Raw genomic sequence first — 24,110 nt, forward strand, 5'->3', positions numbered from 1 at the left:
CTACACCCTTACTATTCCCTTTGAAACTTGTTCTTCTTGACTCCAGTCTTCATCTTAGAAAGTGGTAACATCATTTTTTCTATTGCTGAGGCCAAAATCCTTGGAGTTAACCTTGACTCCTCTCTTTTCTCACACCACCCTAGAATCTACCAGCAAATTCCGAAGCTCTACCCTCAAATCAGATCCAGAATCTGATGATTTATCACCACCTTCCACCACAGCCATTTAAGTTCAAACCACTGTCACATGTCCCCTTTATTAATGCAATAACTATCCAAAGGTTTCCCTTGCTGTCAGCTTGACCCCTTTTACAATATCTTCTCTGCATATCAGCTGAATAAGCCTCTTCAAGTAAATTTAGTTCATGATACTCCTTTGCTCGAAGTTTTCAAATGAGTTTCATCTCATATAGAATAAAATTCAAACTCTATACACCACAGTTAGACACTAAAAGGAGCCCACCCTTCATTAGCCGGGTTCTGGCTTTGTTCCACAGTGCGGCCATCTTCCAAATATGTTATTCATCACAAGGAAGACTGGGCAAGAATATGAATGTTTTATTATGCAAATCTAAAAAGAAAACAAACAAAAACAAAATATTTGTGACCAAGTTAAATCTTAATGATGGTCACTTATGAACTTCAACTTTTTATTTAAGGGCACTATATTTCCTTAATATGCATTAAAATGATTTCATTTGGTCTCCACTCATACCATAAACTGAAATTAAATTATATCTAATTGTCAGTATACATACTGGGCACTCAAAATACCTATTGAATCAGCAAATGCTTAGAAAATGACTTTGCTACAGTGATCAAAACAGCATGGTACTGGTACCAAAACAGAGATATAGACCAGATATAGAACAGAGGCCTTGGAAGTAACACCACACATCTGCAACCATCTGATCTTTGACAAACCTGACAAAAACAAGCAATGGGGAAAGGACTCCCTGTTTAATAAATGGTGTTGGGAAAACTGGCTAGCCATGTGCAGAAAGCTGAAACTGGACCCCTTCCTGACACCTTATACAAAAATTAACTCCAGATGGATTAAAGATTTAAACATAAGACCTAACACCATAAAAACCCTAGAAGAAAACCTAGGCAATACCATTCAGGACATAGGCATAGGCAAGGACTTCATGCCTAAAACACCAAAAGCATTGGCAACAAAAGCCAAAATAGACAAATGGGATCTAATTCAACTTAAGAGTTTCTGCACAACAAAAGAAGCAATCATTAGAGTGAACCGGCAACCGACAGAATGGAAAAACATTTTTGCAAGCTACCCATCTGACAAAGGACTAATAACCAGAATCTACAAAGAACTAAAACAAATCTACAAGAACAAACAACCCCGTCAAAAAGTGGGCAAAGGATATGAACAGACACTTTTCAAAAGAACACATTTATGTGGCGAAGAAACATATGAAAAAAATGCTCATTGTCACTGCTCATTAGAGAAATGCAAATCAAAACGACATTGAGATACCATCTCATGCCAGTTACAATGGCAATCATTAAAAATCTTGAGACAACAGATGCTGGAGAGAATGTGGAGAAATAGGAATGCTTTTACACTGTTGGTGAGAGTATAAATTAGTTCAGCCATTGTGGAAGATAGTGTGGCCATTCCCCAAGGATCTAGAAATAGAAATATCATTTGACCCAGCAATCCCATTACTGGGTATATACCCAAATGATTATAAATCATTCTACTATAAAGACACATGCATACATATGTTCATTTTGGCACTGGCAAAGACCTGGAACCAACTCACATGCCCAACAATGATAGGCTGGATAAAGAAAATGTGGCACATATACACCATGGAATACTACACAGCTATAAAAAAGGATGAGTTCATGTCCTTTGCAGGGACATGGATGAGTCTGGAAACAATCATTCTCAGTAAACTGACACAAGAACAGAAAACCAAACACCGCATGTTCTCACTCATAGGTAGGTGTTGAACAATAAACACGACGTGGACACAGGGAGGGGAACACCACACAGTGGAGTCTGTGGTGGGGGCTAGGGGAGGGATAGCAGGTGATGGGGAGATTGGGGAGGGATAACATTGGGAGAAATACCTAACGATGAGGACAGGGGGATGGAGGCAGCAAACCACCATGGCAAGTGTATACTTTTGTAACAATCCTGCAAGATTTGTACATGTACCCCAGAAATTAAAGTATAATGAAAAAAAAATTTTTTTCAAAATTCTAAAAAAAAAAAGAAAATGACCTTTTTTTTTGAGACAGGGTCTCACTCTATCATCAAGCTTATAGTGCAGTGGGGCAATCATGGCTCACTGCAGCCTTGACTTCCTGGGCTCAAGCGATCGTCCCACCTCAGCCTCCAGAGTAGCTGGGACTACAGGAATGCACCATCACACCTGGCTAATTTTTGTATTTTTGTAAAGATGAGGTTTTTTCCCATGTTGTTCAGGTTGGTCTTGAACTCCTGGGCTCAAGCTATCTGCCCACCTCAACCTCCCAAAGTGCTGGAATCACAGGTGTGAGCCACTGGACTTCTTATTTCTTACCTGTGATGATGACAATGATAACCAGAAATTGAATATTCCATGGCAATGTATGACCTTTTACATATTTAAATACTTACACGTTTTCCCAACAACTTTATCTCCATTTTAAAAGTGAAGCTGCAGTTTTGTGGCTCAGAAAATGTGATGCCTTACTCAAAGGATAGTACTTACTATGGTAAGTAACAGAGTTTGATATTTAAACAATGGTCTGTGTGGCTTGTGCCTTTGCAATAGCCATATCATGGTGAGCCATTTATGGCTGTGATACTTTTGTCTTTGTCAAGCTGTCATCATTATTATCTCAATAAACTCTAAAGATCACTGACAAGTGAGAAGCTGATATTGCTGTCCTCATCTGTGAATGGTATGCTGAGCTCCAAAGAGCCTCAAGCTCAAATAAGAAGAAAACCCCAGTCCTTTGTTCCGCTCTCCCAGTAGTGCCTTGTGCTACTTTACCTGTATTTTTCTTAGTTAAGTGAGTGAATTGGACCTATTTACCCTTAGAGCTTCAGAGCAGATTTCCTAGAATCTATCAGTTTGCAAGTCACCTTTTTCTTATACCATGCTTTACAATGCCAGTTCCCCATGGAAGCTTACTGTCTAAAGATGTTCTCAAGCCCATGGGGAGCTGAGCTCAATTTACTAATTTTCTGATATCAAATTCCAATCAGGTGTTTGTTTTTAACATGAAAAAGAAACTAAACAAATTCAAAACCGTGCACATACACTGTATATTCTGACATAATCTAATAAAGAACCACTATATTGAACCTAGATTTAAGAACCACTTAAAGAACCACTTTCTAAAAAACCTAGATTTCATAGTATTTTTTGAGAATTAAGTTTCTATGAACTAATCATGACTTACCCCTATTTGCCCCAAATATGCCCCTTTTGCCCATAGCGTGTGTGTTGAATGATTCTTCTGTCCTTGGTCCAGGGAAGAGCCAAAGAGGGGAGAATCCTATTGAGGAATCAGAACAATGGAGTGACATTGTGTAGCCTCTGCCACATGAAGGTTGATCTTCTAAGTCACATAAATATAAAGCCCCAGCTGGCCAAGCGAATCAAGATACAAGTATAGCTATTAGGAGATGCACAGGTTCATTTCAATTCTCTAAAGAAAACAGAAACTCATACAGAGCTTTGCAATGGGGTCATCTTCATGGGTTAAATAAATGAATGAATCGTCATTCAGTCATTCAACAAGTACACCTGCTGTTTTCAAGTCACTGCTATGAAGGGAAATCCTTTTTAAAGCTCTTCAGTGTATGTACAAGTTACATATAAATAGCCACTTTGACTGAATGTTGCTGCTAGATGCTTCAGCACTTGGATACCTGCACATCCTGCCAGAGGAAACTCACCTTAAGACAATCAGGGTTAGAGAAGCAATAGTATAATAATACATCCTTTTCACACAGTCTGCAGAAACAATTTTAACACATGTAAAACACAGTCATGACTAATGAAACAAGCAAACCTCTTTTAAAAGAATTGCTAATATTATAGTCTACTTAAGAGTAAATATTTTCAGACAAAGACAAGCCCAGTAGTTGCACAAGTTAAGCAATCCCAGCGTATGGTCCAGGAATTTAAATAAGTGCATTTTTAAAGGGATGTCAATTCTGGGTTGGTTTATTAAAATTAATATTGCAGATGATTTTTCAGAAATCAACCAATTTCCTTAAGATGAGTTATACCACTGAGATCTAATAGCCAGATGCTGTCACATTCATAGTTAACAAGCTTTCTTCTAAGTATTTTTCATGTGTGTAATCTGTGATCATAAGATTTCTGAGGGCAGCATTATAGTAACTGTAATAGCTTCTTATCCTCCAGTGTTTTATCAGTCCTGAGTATAGAAAGGACTCTTGTACAAAGTTCAAAACAGATATAGATAATCTCACTAATGGGAACACTTCTATGGACTAGAAAATGTTACCATGACACCAGGGACCAAGGGCATCTATAATACGTTGGGGACCTACCAACTCACATGATTCAGAGGGAAAAGGAACTGGGTAGGTCTCACCCACTTCTCCTGGTACCTCCATGAAACCTGCAGGGCTCTGCAGAGAACGGTTTGAAGACCACAGACATAGCCTACCTTCTCATTTCTCAAAAAGAGAAACTGAGACCAAGAAAGACAAAATGACTTCTCCAAAATTACGTAACCAACTGTTACTGAGCTGAAATTTGTTTCCTGTTTCCGAAGACAGTACTTTTCCTTATCCCAGACTCATCTGTTTCAGAATTTACTGCAGTCTCCCTCCTGCAACCTTTCCTCTCTATTTCAGGCAACCAGAGCAGGCCAGGTTGGGACTGAGCCACCCAAAGCCACTTGTCAGTGCCAGTCTCCCACTGGGCAATGCTAACCCCAGCATCTGGTCCTGATTCCTAGCACTTATGCTGTCATGATTAAAGAGCTGACGTATGTAAACAAACCAAAACTTATGCCCAACATGGTCAGTGAGTAGAGCCCAAATGTGGATGAGTGCTGACTCATAAGTGAAGAAGTAGCCAGTTTACAGACTTCTAGTCTTGCTTTTCTCTGTGACAGGTATACAAATATTGCGATTGCTACAGACAGCTTTTTTATGCTGTGCATTTATTTTTATTTTCATTATATTCTTTGCTTTTTTTTCCAACATTTACGTTCAGGGGAATGTGTGCAGATTTGTTACATGGGTAAATTGTGTGTTGTGGGGGTTTAGTGCATAGATTGTTTCATCATATGTGTGTGTGTGTGTGTGTGCGTGTGTGTGTGTGTGTGTGTGTGTGTATCTTATTAGTCTGTCCCTCTGGAGAATCCTAATACAATGTGATATACCACATAAACAGAATTTAAAACAATAATCACATGATCATCTCAACAGATGCAGAAAAAGCATTTTATAAAATCCAGCATCCCTTTATGATTAAAACTCTCAGCAAACAATCAGGTACCAAGCCTAGTACCCAATAGTTTTTTGATCCTCAACATCCTTCCACCCTCCAAGCTCAAGTAGACCCCATGTCTAATGTTCCCTTTTTTGTGTTCATGTGTATTTAACATTTAACTCTCACTTACCAGAGAGAGTATGTGATATTTGGTTTTCTGTTCTAGCATGAGTTTGCTTAGGATAATGACCTCTAGATCCTTCCATTTTGCTGCAAAGAACATGATTTCATTCTTTTTTATGGCTGCATAATATTCCATGGCACATATGTACATTTACTTGGATATCTAGTTAATTCTGTTTAAACTTTGCTATTGTCAATAGTGCTACAATGAGCATACATCTGCATGTGGGTTTTATGGTAGAACAATTTATATTCCTGTATTATGTGTATATATATAATGGGATTGTTGGGTTGAATATTCTGTTTTAAGTTCTTTGGGAAATCTCCAAAATGCTTTCTGCAGATAGCTTTGTGTAATTCTTAGCTTCAAATATTTCTCAACCCGATAGCAAATTTAACAAAATGTATTCTACTCCATTTTGTCTAAGTAGGACTTTCTGAGGGCCAGTAGGTTGGAGTTACTTTCAGATTTTAATCAGGGCTTGATTACTCAGTGGGACGTGCCTGGGCCAGCACAGTGAGAAAACTCGTTGTGGCTCTTTTCAGGTCACCACAATAATCTTATTTGCTGAGAGTGTATATAATGTTACTGGCTCTCATCTTGGGACAGACACCATTTTGAGTGGCCACACCCAGACAATATGTGAAAGCAAGATCAAAAAGATATGCAGCAGTATCAGCAGCATAATCTGAGAGAGGTGCTGTTTTCCTCTGTCACTGCAATCTGGTTGCAGTTCTTTTGTTTGACTAAGAAGATGTATTTCCCATTTCGTGAAACAAGCTAGAGCCTCGCCATTCAAATTGTGGTCAAGTGCATTGGCATCACCTGGGAATTGGTTAGATAGGTGGACTCCCAAACTTCACAGAATCAAACTTACTCAATCAGAATCTGCATTTTAACAAGATGCCCAGCTGATCTGTAAGCACAGTGAATTTGAGAAGCAATGATCTAGAGATTAAGACCACAATGCTCTGGCTTCATCATTACCTCCATCTACATAATTTCAGTTAGTGGACCATGTTGGTTTTGGACAGCTAAATAGAGAAGAAAAGCAAATCCAAAGCTTCCTTAAAGTGAATTCTCTTTTTGCCCCAGCAGATTTATCACTTTCATCTTTTCCTTTAAGAGCTGTTAAAGAATGATATAGTTTGGCTTTGTATCATCACTCAAATGTCATCTTGAATTGTAATCCCACAAACCCCATCTGTCATGGGAGGGACTCAGTGGGAGGTAATTGAATTATAGGGGTCTTTTCCACCCATGCTGTTCTCATGATAGTGAGTTCTCATGAGATCCAATGGTTTTAAAAGGGGCTTCCCCCTTCACTCAGCACTCATTCTCTCCTGCTGCCCTGTGAAGAGGTGCCTTGTGCCATGATTGTAAGTTTCCTGAGGCCTCCCCAGCCATGTGAAACTGTGAGTCAATTAAACCTCTTTTCTTAATAAGTTACCTAGTCCCTGGCAGTTCTTTATAGCACCATAAATAAACGGACTAACATAGAGAATAATTTTTTTTGAATTGCCAATGAAGACTTGAAGGAGGTTCTACATGGTGGACTGTTACAGCTGCTGGTATATATGCTGGCTTTAAATCAAGAGTCCGTTTGGCTGGGCACAGTGGCTCATGCCTGTAATCCCAGCACTTTTGGAGGCTGAGGTGGATGGATCACATGAAGTCAAGAGTTCTAGACCCGCCCTGCCAACATCTACTAAGAATACAAAAATTAGCTGGGTGTGGTAGTACATGCCTGTAATCCCAGCTACTTGGAAGTCTTGATATATAAGAATCACTTGAACCCAGGAGGCAAAGGTTGCAGTGAGCCAAAATGGCACCACTGCACTTCCCTCGGCTCTGTTTCAAAAACAAAAAGTCTCTCCTTCGTGTCTAGACATTCAGTTGGCCACCAAAGCCTTTTGATTTTACCTCCTAAGTTATTTTCCAATCTGAGTTCTCCCTTTTGTGTCCACTGCCCTACTTGAGATCACATCCTTATCACCTATAAAGTGGATATGAAAATAGTCTTGCAACTTGATGACAGGCCTCCCTATGTCGTGTTCTCCTCTCATCTAGTGCATCTCCAAACTGTCGTCGGAATATTCTCAAAGGCAAATCTAACCATATTAAAGTCGTCCAATGATATCTGATAAAGTCAACACCTTCAAGTATATTATACAAGGTCTTTGGTCATGATGTTTTTTGCTACCTGCCCAATCCCATTTCTTCCATTTCCTACTTTTATTCCAACCCCCCATCATACACTCCATGCCTTTCCCTTTGCGCAGGCAGCCTCTCTACTGGGAATTCTCCTTTTACTTTCTCTTCCACATAAACCTTGTCTTCTGAGATGATGTAATGCTTTTTACGTGAAGCTCTTCTTGACCATGACTGTCTACCACTAAGGTAGAGTTTACCATCCTCGGAGCCTGATAGCACTTCATTCTTGCTCTACAAGCAAGTGAACTGAAGTGTTTGTAAATGTGTCCATCTTTGCACTAGTGTAAAAGAACTTTGGACCAGGAACCATGTCATACCTTTTCTTTGTATCTTGCATACCAAATACCATTGCTAACATATAATAGACACCCAATAAATATTGATGAATTAAATAACTAAATGAATATAGTCATTGTGCAACATAGTTATCACATTGCCCCTGGGAACTGTGAAAAATACACAACCACCACAGATCTAGGAACTATTTTCAAAGGATTAATTTTTTAATTTCTCCAATGATGGATATTAAGGAATTGGATTGATGTTAACAGTAAAAATTACCTACATGAGCTCTGCCACTATCATAAAGAAAAACAATCTATCTCAAATCCTGTATTAAACATTAGATCACCTGTGACATCCAGTGAACAGCAGAATTACAGCCTAAGGCACAACCAGTGGTGCCCTATCTTCCAGGGACTTGGACGGTTAATGTGAACACCAGCCACTCTGCCAGATGGTCCTAGAACTCTTTTCCTTGGGGCCCGATGTTGTTGTCAAGAAGGGAAAAAGACAAGACACCAGATCAGGTGGATAGCCCATACTCCACCCCAGCCTCACTTCTGACCTCCCAGGGGGCCACATCTCCCTGAGTGGGAAAGAGGAAAGCTGGAAGGAAACCTGTCTCTAATAAGGTGGGCAGAAGGAGGAAGCACATGCTCCATGAAATAAATTAGTGAAATCTCAATTCCGATAAACTCAGTTTCTTAAAAAAAAAAAAAAAGAAAAAGCAACTGGTAGGAAAAGAAAATGTAATTTATGCCCATTGAAAGGAGGCCAGGTTTAAATTGATGGTGGAATCAATTAGATCAGGTGGAAAGAACAGATCTAAAAAATGGGTCTTGGCCTCTGCTCCTCCATATCCCCACAGGGAAGTTCACTGAATCCTCTGATTCAAGCTCAGCTCAAAGGGTCTCCACAAATGATTGGGGCCTTGATCAGGAGAGAATTCAAGAGCTCCAGCCTGGCATTCTTTCTCAGAGGTCAAGCTACACTTGCACCCTACCTCCTAACTCATATTTCCCTTCCCTGTTCTTGAGGCCCACAACACACCTTATACTCCAGTTTCTGTTGATGAAAATAGTAATAATGATAACGTGATTTCACATTAATGCAACCTGACTATGTCCCATAGTAAGCACCATTCCGGGTGCTGTACATGTATTTACAAGTTTAATCGCCACCACATGTTGCTTTACTAGGTATTGAATTATCCACATTTTGCAGATGAGGAAAACAAAGGCACACAAAAGCTTTGTAAGTTGTCTCCTTTTTGGTTTCTCATCATTACGGCATGCCTGATTACTGCAGACTCTATCATGTTGACTGCTGCTGATTGCCTTAACCTTTCGATATTATGTCCTGAACACTTGCAACTAGACCTGCACACCCCCATGTCTCCTTTTCCCTTTCCCCTGCGGCCTCCTGTCCCTTGCCACCAGCTATTACAGATCTACCGGCTTATTCCAGCCCTGTCCTGAACAGGAAAGGAAAAGATAGACTAAAACTCATTTATTCTCTACTCTATTAACGTGGATGCCTAATGAATGCTGATAGAAGAATTAAACTCAGCGTATGTAATATGAGTAAAAGGCCTGGTGGTGACAGACATCCACAGTCTATAATATTTGAATTAGGGTCGAGGAAAGACAAGGCACAATTTGAAAGAATGTGTGATTTTGTGATATTCTCTTAGACATGCAGACTCCATAAACTCTCTTTGTAATAAAACACAGGGTGTCCATTAACAAACCGAGGTATCTACACAGCACAAGAAACAAACCGTCACTGCTCCATTACCTGGGAGAGAGAATCCATGGAAACACCAGACTCAGGATCTTATTTGTCCCTAACGAGCCTTTTCGATGAACTTCACACTCACTTACTCTCACATTTGCATAGTTCAGATAATAACAGCTCTCTATTTCATTCTCAGTGTTGAGGTCAATGTGAGAAAGAGCCGTTTTAGCAACGATGCCCCTTTGCAGTCAGTTCTGGGATCAGGTGGAAAAGACAACTTGGAGAAGTGGGAACTGAAACCATCTACTTGCTCTGTGTGGAGTTCTAAAGCAGATTGCATTTCCAGACACACATATGGTAATTTTAAGAAATGAGTGCATATCAGTGTCCTCTGGAGAACTTTGAGAAATATAGATTAGATTTCATTATCCTACTCCATCCCTTTAAATCAGAATTTCCCAACACACACACACACACACACACACACACACACACACACACACACACACATAACTAGAATATGTATTCCTGACCAAGAGATACTGCTAGAATTATCATCTTGGAAGAGCGAGAACATTAATAGCATATATTCTGCTTTAATAATATCAGGAAATGTAAATGAGATCCTAATAAACTAAACCAAAAGAATTAAGAATAAGGGAGTGTCCTTAAATACCAAAGAATTCTGATCATTTTGAAAACCTCAGAAATGATGACTGCTCCTCAGAGATATTTAATTTGAAAACAGAGGGGAGGACTGAATGCTTAGCTGACCCCTACCTTAGAGAAACATGTATTAAAAATTCCAAACTAATAAGAAATAAGGAGAATGAAGATGAGTTTGAGAGAAGATTACTGGCAGGACTTTTTATTGCAGTTCATTGACTACCTGGTATGATGAAATGGTAATATAATTCACAAATATTTGATGAACATAATCTAAAGCAAAACATGCTCAACTCCCGACTCTGTAAAAATGAGCTGATCCCTGGACTAGAAATTTCCAAGCCCACGAAGGTGAATTTTCAGAAGTCACAACACTGGCCACATTTTCCTCCCATTTCTTATCAACTTCTGCTCCAATGTTGGTGACAGCGGTTGCCTGAATGGAAGACATCATCCGAGACAAAGCTCTTACGTTATGGAATGTATGGGTCTTACGCAAGCAGGACCCACACAGAACTGCAGGCGCTTTGGGTCCCTTTTAACCACGACAGGTCATTAAAAGAAATGAAAAGATGACTTCTGGAGGCTTAATTAAGAAAGTTAATTCTAGGCCCCATCATAGGCCCATTAACCTTTCTCTGTTCCTAAAATATCTTATGTAATGTCAAAAAGAAGCAAGGATGGGAAAAGGAGCAGTGTAATTAAACCTACTTAACCTTAAAATGGAAATGTGTCAAGGGATAGAAGCAATTGGTATGAAGCTCCTAACCTGTATTTATGACCCCAAAACCCAGAACCCATATGGCTCATTTTGCTATGCTCTTCTCACATTTTCTTTGCTACCATGTTGGACAATTTGGCCTGCTAATTTACTTAGCATGTCTGACCTGAACCATGAGAAGTCAGTTCTGAAAATGCTGGAAGGGCAGCACTGTCCTGGTACAGGGAACAAATAAATTGCTGGTTTCTATAAAGATTTCTTGCCACATAGAATATTTCTCAAGTTTTTCAAAGAGATGATTTTCCCTGTCCCAGGAACACCTGAGCACCAACTTCCCTCTCTCCAGACCTGTGAGAAGGTGGCCTGGCTGGGGTTGAGTTTGGTTAAGAGCCAGGGGAACCTGATGGATATATTTCCTTCAATAAAACCATGTTGGTTGTTAATGTAAATAAATTCTTCCAGAATGATAATATAAGGTTGAGCGTGAAAGGGAGGGGCACAGCCAAAATTCAGCTGCCTTGTCAACTCCAGCAGAACCTTGTGAAGGGAGTGTGACCAGCAGGTTCCTGCCCGAGTAGGAAACCATCACAGGGCCAGGGAATCATCTGGTTGTAGTTGTTTCTGTTCTGCTTAGTCACCTCATTCTCTCCAAATTCTGTGTCCCAGGCTATAACAGTTAGGAAGAGAGCATTTTCCACCAATCTAAAACTGATCAGAAATGCTGCAAGTTCCCAAAATTAACATAAGCAATCAAGTCTCTATTAAATATAAGTAAATTATGTACACTCTAGTTAATTGATGATGACTCTGTGTTCCCCAGGAGCCTCTCAGTGCAACCTCTTATATTGGGGTTGACATAAAATACAGGACATCTCTATTTTTATTTGCAAAATCTGGCAACCCTATTTGATAGCTAAAGGGTAATCATCACCCATCACCATAAGACAGAGAAAGCTTGGAGCCAGCCCTACTATCTCAGTTTACATATGAGGAAATAGAGACCTGGAGCTTTCTTTTTGATGGGGGTGGAAGGGCTGCTTGTACTTAAGTCTCACAGCTAGTGAGGGGCTGCATATGGACCAGAAGCCAGCTCAATTTCTATATATTTTGTTCCACTGCCTATGCTGCTTCTCTAATAAATGCACAATTTTTCAAATTGTCAGGTTAATGAGGCTATTTCCAAAATCTTTCTAAAACTCTGACATTTGTTGAGCATCACCCTGTTCAGGCCTCTATGCTAAATATTGTGCACAGACAAAAAGAAGTAACATGATCTCCTTGACCTTTAGAGCTTTTATAGTTTTAATCAGTTTAAGCCCTAAAGAAAATAAAATTAAGAAAAGTTTGGATACTGGAAAAGGGCCAAAGAATAATTTTTTCATGCCCAACTATGAAGATATTCTATTTAACGTACTATTTAAAATGAATTAGGCCATTGTCTTCCTCCATCAATGTTACTAATCCATGCTGGCATTCCAGGTAAAGGCTGTAGCCGATCTTTACATCACTCTGTTCTACATAATCTGTTGTGGAAGTTTATTCCACTTTCCATTTAAATCCAGCTAGAACATGCCTCATACCTTGTCACTGTCCATCCAGAACCTTCCTTATAAACTTTTTTCAGTAGAAGACATGATATGAAAATGTGATACGTACCTAAGTCTTTCAGTCACTCATGAAGAGCTGAACAGTAGAATCGCATTGGCTATATTCAACATATATGCAAATGTTGGGGGGAGCTTCATCTTTTCATTCATTTCTGGGCTGGGCCTGGTGGCTCATGTTCGTTATCTCAGCACTTTAAGAGGCCAGAGTGGGACGACTGCTTGAGGCCAGGAGTTCCAAGGATTGAGAACTCCTGATTGCACATTAGGTTCGATACCAACCTAGGCAACATAGCGAGACTGTGTCTCTACAAAAATTGGAAACAAAAAAAATTAGGATATGGTGGTGCATACCTGTAGTTTCAACTACTTGAGATGCTCCAGTGGGAAGATGACTTGAGCCCAGCAGGTCAAGGCTACAGTGAGCTATGACCAAGCCACTGCACTCTAACTTTGGCAACAGAGAGATCCTGTTTTAGAAAAGAAAGATAAACTTGTTCCTTTCTAGCCATCTCATGCTACGTGAACTCTATATGTGCCTGTGCCTTTCTTATTTAAAACGAGATTTTTCCAGGTCTTTCTCAGGAATAATTGATTTTGCACCTGTTTATAAAATATGGTTTTGGGCTTTGCAATAATAGACATCACATACTAATATAAATCAACCCAGTCTAGCTAGAACTTTTACCGTGATACTATTAATCCACTTGGAAATTCAACTTTTATTTATGCCTTTAAATAAAATATTTATATTTTCAGGTGCTCAGACTGAATGGTGTCCCCCTAGCTCCAGGAATTCATATGTTGAAGTCTTATCCTCAATGTGATTATCTTGGAAACAGGGCCTTTTAAAAAGGCAATGAAGCTTAAATGAAGTCATAATGGTATAATCTTAATCTGATAAAACCGGTGGTCCTTATAAAAAGGGAAATGACAACAAGGATGTGTGTGCATAGAAAGACAAGCGTGTGAAAACACAGTAAGACAACGGTCGTCTGCGAGTCAAGGAGAGATGTCGTATGGGAATCCAACCCTGCCAGCACCTTGATCATGGACTTCCAGCCCCCAGAACTGTGAAAAACTTAATTTCTGTTGTTTATGCCATCCATCTGTGGTACTTCGTTGTGGCAACTCTAGCAGGCTAATATAATCAGAATAATTTTTATAAGCATTAGTCAAATAATTATTAAAGTGCCACAAGAATTCTATCTTGTTTACTGCAATATTCACAATAGCTAAGATAGTGCCTAGCACATAATTGTACTGAGTAAATAGCTAGCAAAAGATTAGTAAATGAATTTCCACCTATTCCCCATAAGCTATATTATCCATAAAATGTAACCACAGTGTGATATTGGGAAAACTGGGCCTTTGAGGTCAAACAGACTGGTTTTATCCTTGAGTCCCTAGGACCTTGAGGAAGTTTCCTTATCTTTCTGGGGCTTGGTTTCTCATCTGTAAATTGACAATGGTAATGTTTTCATCACTAGTTGCTGCAACGATTAATTGAGGTAATGTGCCTGCACATACCCCAGATAGCTGCTGTGGTGTTGAGGCAAATGGTGGGGATCTTCACCTTTTCATTCATTAATTCATTCACCAACTATCTATTGAACCCCTTCTATGCACCTAGCATTGTTCCTGACATTAAGGATAAAAAATAGGTAAGAAGCCAGTCTCTTAGTCATGTGCACCTTACATTCAAGAAGGTGGAGTCAAAAATAAGAAACAATCAAATAATTTCAGAAGATGGTAATTGTCACAAAGAAAATAAAGCAGAATAATGTGATAACGACTGTGGATGACAGTGTCTGTGCAAGGGAGCAGAGGCAAGAAGTCTCTTGGAGAAGATGACCAGTGAGGCTGAGTCTCAAATGAGAAGTCAGTCAGCTTAGAGGGTGCCTGGGGAAGAACATTCTGGAGAGTACAGCTGGTACAAAAGTCCTAAGCGGGGAATGACCTTCGCATATTCAAGGAGCACAAAGAAGGCTGGTGTGGCTGTAGCGTTGTGAGTAAAGAGGAGAGAGGTACAAGATGAGGTCCCAAAGATTAGTGAGAACCAAATCATGTGAGGACTTACAGGCCAGGGCAAGGGGTTTGGACTTTTTCTAACTGCAATGGGAAACAGTTGTAGGGTTTGAAGGAGGGGAGTGTCATGATGTGATTTACATTAAAAACAATGTTCTCCTGCTATGAGGATGGGCGGTAGAGAGGCATGAGTGGAAACAGAAAGCTGATCAAGAGTCCTGCCCAGTAGCCCAGGAGAGAGAGCATCGGCTTAGACCAAGGTGGTGTAGAGATGGACAGTGGATGAATGCAGTTGCTATGGCAGCAGGTGGATAGTCCCTTGATGGATTGAATGTAAGGACAACAAGAATGAGAGGGTCAGGGACAACTTCTGGGGTCTCAGCTGAAGGAACTTGGTGGGATGGTGCCCTCTGTTGTGTTTCTTTGTGGGTTGGAGGAGGTAGGGAGAATCAACAGAGAGGACATTAATCCTAACCTTGTCTCTATCAGTTGAGTTGATGCAGCAACCTTCTTGGCTTAGCCAGCAGAAACCTGTCCCCTGAGAAAAATCACTGGTGATTGGTCATCAACACTTCAGATTAGTTCTTCACTCATCAATCATAGCTGAGAATTGTACTTTAAACAGTTGTGTGAAATGTAATCTGCGTGAATCTTAAGTTTTACATAGGACTCCTAGTCTAGACTTTGGTTTTCTTTGCTCTGGAATGAGACTTTCTTGAGTGTTTATTTTTTAAGATGCTTCCCAACTGAGCCACATCATGTACCCTCACTCTAAAAAAGCAAAGCCAGAGCGGAGTGTCTCCTAAGAGCTACAAGGATGGGAGAATAGACACTGGCCAAAACTAGGACATTCTGTGCCTTGTGCAGAGTTCAGATTTCTTGCTCACCCTTATTCTGTCCTTGCCACTCTTTCTTTCCCCCTCAGGCATTGTCTTCTTCACATAGGGCTCATATGGGTGCCATTGGCTGGCTTTAATTAGTGTGGGGTACTGAGCATCATTACCAGGTTGGTGGTGTTAAATTTCAATATACTTGAATACCACAAGCTGAAGTCACAGCTCATGACAGCTGCAGGAAGCTAGCCTTGAACTAAGCTGGAAGATAATTAAAACAGGCAGGAGCAGAGATTGTTCATACAAGCCTCTCCTGCACTCCGACCCAACCAGCCTCTTTTGGTGTCATATCTTTCTTCCTTTGTCTTATTCATTTTTTCTCCAGTAAAGGTTATTCTAAAGTGGGCATCTAACAAGGATGACAATGTTGTAAGCAAGAAAAGAAAGCAAGTAGAAATATAAAATGTTTGTCCTGAGAAGCTACCTCTGGTGGGTTTAAAATCATTATGGAATAAAACCAGAATGAATTGCTCTGAGCAGTACCAAGTGTGCCTTTCAGGCTCAAATACTTCTTTAGTCCTTCTATTGTATCTACATGAGGGTGAGCAGAGTTTTCTTTCCATTGTGCTAAAGAGCAAGACAGGCACAAATAGTAGCTAAACCAAAATCACTGATAGATAGCTTTGAAATTTACTTAGGCAAAAAATATCCATCATAGGCATCCAGTAGACATTCTATTTGTCACTTAACCTGAAACCCGCCTACTCTTAACCCTCACTGTCACTGAGCCCAAAGTAAAGTATAAAGTTTGGTGTTTTTTTTTTTTTTTTTTTAGACAGTCTTGCTCTGTCACCCAGGCTGGAGTGCTGGAGCACGATCTCAGCTCACTGCAGCCTCCGCCTCGTGGGTTCAAGTGATTCTCCTGCCTCAGCCTCCCAAGTAGCTGGGATTACAGGTGCCCACCACCATGCCCAGCTGAGTATTGTATTTTTACTAGGTATGGGGTTTCACCATGTTGGTCAGGCTGGTCTCGAACTCCTGAGCTCAGGTGATCCACCTTGGCCTCCCAAAGTGCTGAGATTACAGATATGAGCCCCCGTGCCTAGCCAGGTGCAAAGAATTTTGATTGGCAAACAGAAAGCTTGCCTCTATGCAGTTTGGATACATAACTAGCCTTGTTCCAAATCGAGGTAAGACTGGATTCTAGGAGATGCTATTATGGAAGCTATAGATACAAACAAGCAAGTAAATGGCTTAGTATCTAACCCCAGAGCACAGATATTAGGGAAACAAGCCTTAACCTACAGGAACTACCCCCACTTCCAGGTTTAAGTCATTTTAGGTAAAAATAAGCTCTAATAAGAAAATCAAGCATATGTGTGATAAAGAAGAAATAAGTGTCAGGAGTGGCCTCTCTGGGAAGGTTAAATTTAAACTGAAGCATGAAAAATGAGGAGCAACCAGGCTCAGAGCCAGACAGGGAAAGAAAACAACAGGTGCAAAGCTCCCGGGGTGGGAAAGAGCATGGAGTGTCGTAGAAACTGTCACAAAGCCAGGGAGGGCTGGGTAATAGTGACAAGGTGCACAGAAACAGGGAATGAGGTTGGAGAGCTAAACAGGTGGGTAGAAGCCAGATCCGATGTGGTGTTTAAGGCAGAGTAAGGAGTTTAAATGTTTTTTAGGTAGACTTGGAAGTCATTAAGAGCTTTAAGCAGGGAAAAGATGAGAACTGGCTTTGTTTTGTGTTTTAAAGATCACTCTAGCTATTCTGATGAATGGCTTGTTGGTGTGGGATTGCAGCAGGGAGATCAGCCAGACAGCCACTGCAGTAATATGGGCAGTAGATAAGCTGACTTGGGTTGGGATTGTGGCAAGAGGAGATCGGGAGAAGGAAACAGTTTTAGGTGCATTTTAGATGTGGAATCAACAGGATGCGCTCATAGACTGAATGATGGGAATGAAGGAAGGGCAGAAATTACAAGCAACTCCCCAGTTTCTGGCCTGAGCCTACAGGTGTGTGAAGATGTCCCTTGTATGGGGGTAATACCAGGAAGGATGAAGGTTGGGTTCAATGAGAAAGAGTTTAGGAGCAGGAGAAAAATCAAGAGTTCCATGTTGGACATCTAAATACTGGGATTCTTATGAGGCATCTAATTAAAGGCATCATCTATCATTACTTACATAGTTAAGTGCATGAATCCAGAGCTCAGAATAGAGGGCAGGGGTGAAGATATGAATGCTGACACGTCATCACAGTGATGGCATGTACATCACTGGGTTGGATGAGCTCACCCAGGGAGAGAGTGGAGACAGAGCCAAGAGGATACCCCCGAGGTCAGATACAGGAGGGGACTCATCTTCATAACAGGAAGAAATGGTGATTCAAGGCAAAGGGTGATTCACCCTACCCAGGATGAATGGACCCAAAAAGAGAGAGACAGCCAAAGTAACGTGGTCCCACCCCCGAGCCTAGTGCCCACCAAGGAAGCCACAGTGGGGCCCTGTGAAGATTAAATGAAATAATGCACAGGAAAGCATTTAGTAAGCTACAACTTATTACACAATAGGTGGTAAAAGGAGTACTTTACTATCTAATCCTTGATTTTGAATGTGTTTACTGCTTTTCCTTTCACTAAGGGGCAAAATCATAAAAGCAAAGATGCCACTTCATTCACTCATCTTGTTCTCCATCACCTAGAACAAGTAAATGTTTATTGGCTCATGGGTCGATTGTTGTTTTAACCCTGCCGAAGAGAATTACTCTTCAATGCCTGCTTCCGGTTGGCTTCTGATAGACCATTCTTGCTGCTTCCTGCAGCTTCTCACTTGCAAGGGACACATCAGAACTCTAATCCTGAGGAAAGCATGCAGCAGAATCTCCTTCTTTCCAATCGATAGGAACAGAATAGATGCTCATCTGTTCAGGATGGATTTTTTTTTCCCCCTTTAGCTTTGCCAAGAAAATTCAAAATCACACACAAGAGTAAGAGAACTCACTTGAACTAAAAGGAAATGAGGGTTTAACTGAAACTCTTGTAAGAGATACAGACTTCAGCATATTTCTCTGCAGGGAACATCAATAAGGCAGACCATCAATCAGAGCAGAGCAAATGCTACTGGAGAACTTTGCGAGAGGAAAAAAATAAATTTTCTAACTTTTTCCTCTATCAAGTTGTTCTTGCCTATTTTTCAAAGAAGCTTTTCTTTTCTCCTATCTGTTAAAGCCAAATACAGCTTCAAGAAAAAAAAAAATAACAGATCTTCTCACTTATGTTAGAAATCCACCCTTCCTTCTCATAGGACTTCTAAACTTTTTTCTTCGCCTAACTGCCTTTCGGGAAATCTGAGGAAAAAAAAAGATTACTCTTTATTGCAAAAGGTGAGAAGGTTTAGAGGTTAAGCCATCTCAGCAGACAATTGTAGAATGTACTTTCAAAACAGATTTTGAGAGGATGTACACCACCCTCCCCACATCGAAAATAAAACTCCATGATAATAGCCAACAACTAAAAGGTCTAGAAGTGGAACTACAAATGATATTAACATGGCATATATGGAAGCTGCCCAGACTTCACAATCAGAAGAGATTGGTTTCTGATCCTGATTTGTTGGCTGTGGAACCTTGGACAAATTATTTCTCTACATTTTTTTCTTCATTTTACAAATGGGCTAATATCACTTACCTTGTATAGTTTTGTAAGGTTTAGATACGAAGCACAAAGACAAGGTACTCGACATGGCAGAATCTGTGGGTTGGGAAGCAGACATAAATGCCTACTTGCTACTCTGCTGTGTTTGTAAGGACACATGGGAAACTGGTGTACAGTAATAACAGCAAACAATATTTTTGAGCTCTTACTTTGTGTTAGACACCCTTTGAAAGGAGTATCCTCAAAAATTCCATGACATTTTCCTGCAGTTGCTCAGTAGGAATAGGAAGTGGTGGAACTGGAATTCATATCCAGACATTTGGACTCCAGAGTGCCTTCTCTTCCTACTAAAAATACACTGTTTCACAGGTATATCAACTATATATATATATATATATATATATATATATATATATATATATATATATAATATGGTACTTGGATTCTAGTTTACATTTCCCATAGATTTAGTTGTTTGGCCCTTGGGAAAGTCAACTAATACCTCTGACTCTCAGTCTTCTCAATTGAAAATGGGGAGAGTGGCCGGGCATGGAGGCTCATGCCTGTAATCCCAGCACTTTGGGAGGCCTAGGCAAGCAGACCACTTCAGGTCAGGATTTTGAGACTAGCCTGGCCAATATGGTGAAACCCCATCTCTACTAAAAATACAAAAACTAGCTGGGCATGGTCCCAGCTACTTGGCAGGCTGAGGCAGTAGGATAGCTTGAACCTGGTAGGCAGAGATCATGCCACTGCAATTCAGCCTGGAGGACAGAGCAAGACTCTGTCTCAAAATAAAATAGGGACAGTGAGACAGTAGACACTATTGGATTGCTCAGGTTGTAGCTCTTCTACAATTGTGAGGTCCTGTGATTTTATGCTTGTTTTAATCAACTACGGACATCCAGCTTTTCAAAACAGGCCAGTCCCTTGGCTGACAGAACATAAACCGTGAAAGTCTGCAAAGAGGAACCAAGGTTTTGCGTATCTCAAGTGGGCTGAAAAACCACTGGTTCTATCTTGAACCCCCAGAAATGGAAGGAATTGGCAATTTTTTTCAGACATAACAATGAGAAATTCCACAGTCCTTTTCTATCTCACAGTCTCGTAGAGTTTCCTGCTATACTCAAACGTAAAATATTTTATATTATAGATACTAAGAAAAAGCAATGGACCCGAGGAGTAAGGGCAGGCCTAGAACGCAGTGGAAGCCACAATCATAGCCCACTGTGATGACCACGTATTACAGTACTCATTGCACCTGTGGAAAAACAGGACCCCTACCACCTAGAAAGCAACACAGTCACGTGGCAAAAGCAGGGCTGGAAGCCAAATGTCTGACACTCGCATGCTGAGCTTTTCTTCTGACGTTTCTGTTTAATAGCATCAGTAGGAATCACAGAGCAGATTTTCCTGATCCAACATGATTAGGTATCAAATTTTCAGATATAGAATGATGGTGCTCCCCTGCTTAAAGAGCAATGATTAAGTTCCATCTGAAATGGCTGACAGAAGCCCTGTCGTGGCTTCAGTCTAAATTGTTGAAGCATCAGAATTATGTGGTGCTTTTATTATCTTGTGGAATGCATGTCCCTGGGGTACTCCTTTGAGTTCAACTCAAATGACAGTTTAATTCTCAGTAAATGAGTGCTAATTAAAATGCTGGGGGAAAGACTGTCATAATTGAATAATGAGAATAATGTAGCATACATTTGTTTAAAGGTTCCTGTAAGCTGAATTTCAAGATCAAAAAATGGTCTTTAGGAGCTCACAGGCAAAACCGACTCTGAAAAACCTTTAATACTCAGCATGTGTGTTCCCTAAGTTAAGTCTCCATTCTGAATAGGAATTGTTTTTTGTTGTTGTTTTTTGTTTTGTTTGTTTGTTTGTTTTTCTGAGATGGCGTCTTGCTCTGTCACCCAGGCTGGAGTGCAGTGGCACAACCTCAGCTCACTACAACCTCTGCCTCCTGGGTTCAAGCAATTCTCCTGCCTCAACCTCCCTAATAGATGGGATTACAGGTGCACACTGCCATGCCTGGCTAATTTTTTGTATTTTATAGAGACAGGTTTCCCCATGTTGCCCAGGCTGCTCTCAAACTCCTGAATTCAGGCAATTCGCCCACCTCGGCCTCCCAAAGTGCTGGGATTACAGGCGTGAGCCACTGCGCCAGGCCAGAAATTATTTTAAAGCTGATTTAAGAGTCTAAATCCTTTCTTCACATTTCATCTCTTGCAAACTGTTTGTGAACATGTTCCTTGCTCTTAGATTTTGTGAAATATAAGCTAGAGTAGAACTTGTAGCATTGAAATCCATTTCTGATTTACTCTTAGACAAGTAGCTGTGATGGGCTCTCTGGGGCCAAGTCTCTAGAATGCAATGGTCTTTGACATACTAGTGCTTTCACAAAGCTAGAGAATTAGACAATGCCAAGATTAGAAGTGTCTGGAAGGAAGCCATGTGAAAGTTAGTGGGAAGAGCATCTGATTCTAATCTTAGCCTTGTCAATAATTCTAAAACAGGATATAAATAATCTATCCTGGATCCATATCATTTAGTTAAACCTGTTTGAAGGGTAAAATGAGATAATGCATTTAAAAATAATCCTTAAAAAATGATAAAAATGAAATAAAACTTTATCTCAACAACTGGTTGAGTTGGTATAAATTTAAGTAACAACCGGTTGACTTTGGTATAAATACAGGTTGAGCATCCAAAATCTGAAATTTTTTGAGTGTCAACAAGATGCCACAGGTGGAGAATTCCACACCTGACTTCATGTGACAAGTAACAGTCAAAACTTTGTTTCATGCACACAATTATTTAAAATCTTGTATAAAATTCCCTTTAGGCTATGTGTATAAGGTATATCTGAAACCAACGAATTTTCATTTTTAGACTTGGGTCCCATCCCAAAATATCTCATTATCTATGTAAATATTCCCAAAAATCTGAAAATGATTTCAAATTTGAAACACTTCTGGTCCCAACCATTTCAGATAAGGGATACTCAATCTGTAACTTAAACCTGATATTTTTTTTCCTAATTCAGATGACTCTGGTATTAATATATTTAACAGGGTAGGTCTGTAATGGCCAAGCTTATTACAGTAGTATGTTATTAGGGAAATCTGTATTATCCTAAAATACAAAATGTATCCTTAATCCCACACAATGTTCAACTTATGTACTAACCCCCACCCTCAGCTGCTGAGATAATTGGATTGACTTTCATGCTTCTCAGTTTCTACGTTTCCTTTAGCTCTTCCATCCTAGTAATAGTTAATTTCAAAGGCTTTAGGATTGTATTGAATGCAATCTATTCAGTGAGTTTCTGCCCTGTCCTTAAAGATCTATGGGAAAAATAAATTCTATAACCTCCTTCTATGCCTAACAACTTTTACAGTGAGTAAATTGTGTACAATCTGAATTCCTTGATTGTGAAAAAATGTCCCCAGGGCCACCCATTGGGAGGCCTCCCATACACTTACTAATCCAACACAGCTTAGAGGCCTTGACAGCTCCAGCGGTGCTGCTTAGACACCCCCCTTATGAATATGCAAAGACAATCTTTCACTTTACAAAAGAAACTGATATAGCCATTATGGCCTGTGGTTAATCAAACCTCCATTCACTTCCCTCTGCTTTGAGAACCGTCATCAAGAAAATGTGTTGCTAAGCAAACTTAGCAGTAAGGACCTGGTTCCCGTGTAAATGACTGCCTAGAGGGCAGCTTGCTTAGAAGTAAGAATCCAGGTTTTTTCCAGCTTCTAATTTGATTTCCTGTAAAATTCAAACTCATCATTCAGTTTAAGGAAGATTTGAAAGTTGCTCACACATTTCTCATTTAAACAAGTTCAAGTATACACACACACAAACACACATGCACATGCATGCACATGCACACACACATGCATGAGCACACGCGCGCGCGCACACACACACACACACACACACACACACACACTTCCTCATACCAGGTCCTCCCTCTTGCTTCTGCGATTGTTTTTTTGGAAAACCTCCAAACTTAAGCCAAGGAAATGCATAATAGAGAAGCTGCTGACTTTCCAAGCATCTGGTGAATTCACAACTTTCTGTGAGCCTTACATAATATATCATCAATATTCATTCTTAATAGACATATATCTTAGTCATTCCCACTTCCCCCTGGAAACTTGGTCAAGAGAAAACATAAAGGACATTTCACTGCAAATTCTTAATGGAAAGTACACAGGAATAGAAATACACCCTACTTTGCAACTAACTTTCAGTGTGACCTTAAAAGATCACTTAAAACAATAGGTGCCATGGATTCCATAGTTCCAAAATGAAGAACAATATGCTTTCTATGGTACCAAGATAAGGCCTTAAGCCTACTCACACAAATAGTTGACACATTTCATAAACTACCTGGATTATCACATTCTGTCTTGGTTAGCCAAAACTTGTTTTATAGGATTTAGGCACTAATTTTTTCCAGTGGATGGTAAACCAGTGGTCTCAATTCTCCATTCTATGCAAGAAGGTTAGTTTTCCACTTGGAAAAGAATTCAAAGAGATGAGATAAGACCCAGGCAGGATAGAACTGGATTTTGGTATTGAGTAATCAAATCTGAGCTACATAATTTATTTTAGAAAAATACTTTATTAGATCGTGGACATATATTGCAGGTTATGTCATGTAATGTTCACATTTAATTGCTTTATGCCAAATAACATTGCTTTTACCATTTCTTAGGGTATTTGTTATTCTC

At 40.0% G+C, this 24,110-nt stretch overlaps 1 long non-coding RNA gene across 30 annotated transcripts in view; it reads right to left on the reverse strand.

Annotated features, from left to right (window-relative positions):
- The window catches only part of LOC108593745 (uncharacterized), a 363,338-nt gene that overhangs the window by 145,661 nt on the left and 193,567 nt on the right, over positions 1 to 24,110 (reverse strand). For 10 of the 30 annotated variants that reach the window (XR_013523090.1, XR_013523088.1, XR_013523092.1 and 7 more), the window contains exons 1-2: positions 8,467 to 12,883; positions 3,423 to 3,518 (exon numbers count right to left, since the gene is read on the reverse strand). The exons of 17 other annotated variants lie outside the window; for them this stretch is intronic. This is a non-coding gene — a long non-coding RNA (uncharacterized LOC108593745). 3 more of the 30 variants (XR_013523108.1, XR_013523109.1, XR_008475009.2) reach the window with 3 other exon arrangements.

This window comes from Callithrix jacchus, chromosome 10, assembly GCF_049354715.1.
Source record: "Callithrix jacchus isolate 240 chromosome 10, calJac240_pri, whole genome shotgun sequence".
NCBI classification, from domain to species: Eukaryota; Metazoa; Chordata; class Mammalia; order Primates; family Cebidae; genus Callithrix; species Callithrix jacchus.